Here is a 1662-nt window from a genome sequence, read left to right as displayed (position 1 = left end):
AAACGGAACTTGATCGGGCTGATATTTTGTGGGAAGCTTCTTCAGTCGTGGGTTAGAGGTTCACCGAAGGGATTTGGATTTCAAAGGTTGGATTTTCTGTTGTCTGGGTTTTAGTGAAGCTGGTCGTCACAGTTCTTCAGAGGGACAGTCTTGGGTGTTTGGTAAATCCAACGGTGAGATCTTCTCTTCTTGAGCTGAAATTTGGCAGATGTATTTTTGACTTGTTTATCTTGGATTTGTACGGTTGGATTAGTCTCTGGATGCCAGAATTCTTGTGAGCTGAGGTCGTTTGGTTGCTGCCGGTTTTTGAAGCTTTGTGTTGCTCTCTTGTTGTTGTTGTTTGTGTTGGAGATAGCTTTTTGAAGCTAGTGACTCTGTTCTTTTCTGGTTGTTGAACAGGGAGGACGTGGTTGTACTCACAAACATTTATATAGTGGATTGTTGAGTGGACTACGGTCCCGTGGTTTTTCCTTCTCACATCGAGGAGGTTTTCCACGTAAAAAGTGATTGTCTCATGTACGTTTCTGATTATACTATATTCTGTCATCATCGAAGTATTTTCTTCACAGGTTCACACAAGGTTAGGGGAAAACGACCATTAGTATTTCTGCTGCGCCGTGTGACTTTTCCCAACAGAGTGGTATAAGAGCTTCTTGTTTTAGTGCTTTGGTTTTGATAACTTTGGGTTATTATTTGCTTGTGTGAAAGATGGAAAATATGAGCAGGATGATAAGCTTGAATGGTGCTAACTATCATCTATGGAAGGGCAAGATGGAGGATTTGCTCTTTGTTAAAGAATTTCATGTTTCAGTCTTTGAGGAGAAGAAACCTGAGAAGAAGACGGATGAAGAGTGGAAACTGCAGCATCGCCAAGTGTGTGGGTTGATAAGGCAGTGGGTAGATGATAATGTGTTGCATCATATTGAGACTGAGACGGATGCTCGTTCTTTGTGGAAGAAGCTGGAGCAGTTATATGCTAGGAAGACCGGAAACAACAAGATGTACATGATCAAGAAGTTGATTGAGCTGAGGTATCAGGAGGGGACTCCGATGACGGATCACTTGAATGCGTTTCAGGGATTGCTCAACAAATTGTCTGATATGGGCATCAAGTTGTTTCCGGTCTTCCTAGCATATAACTGCTCCAGCTTCTTCCACAAAGAACGAGCATCCGTCTCAGTCTCAATATGAAGCAACACATTATCATCTACCCACTGCCTTATCAACCCACACACTTGGCGATGCTCCAGTTTCCACTCTTCATCCGTCTTCTTCTCAGGTTTCTGCTCCTCGAAGACTGGAAAATGGAATTCTTTAACAAAGAGCAAATCCTCCATCTTGCCCTTCCATAGATGATAGTTAGCACCATTCAAGCTTATCATCCTGCTCATATTTTCCATCTTTCACACAAGCAAATAATAACCCAAAGTTATCAAAACCAAAGCTCTAAAACCAGAAGCTCTGATACCACTATGTTGGGAAAAGTCACACGGCACAGCGGAAATACTAATGGTCGTGTTCCCCTGACCTTGTGTGAATCTGTGAAGAAAATACTTCGACGATGACAGAATATAGTATAAGCAGAAACGTAAATGAGACAATCACTTTTTACGTGGAAAACCTCTTCGATGTGAGAAGAAAAAACCACGGGACCGTAGTCCA

The sequence above is a fragment of the Brassica oleracea genome, unplaced genomic scaffold, assembly GCF_000695525.1.
Source record: "Brassica oleracea var. oleracea cultivar TO1000 unplaced genomic scaffold, BOL UnpScaffold01023, whole genome shotgun sequence".
NCBI classification, from domain to species: domain Eukaryota; kingdom Viridiplantae; phylum Streptophyta; class Magnoliopsida; order Brassicales; family Brassicaceae; genus Brassica; species Brassica oleracea.
Note: the sequence above shows the minus strand (reverse complement) of the source record.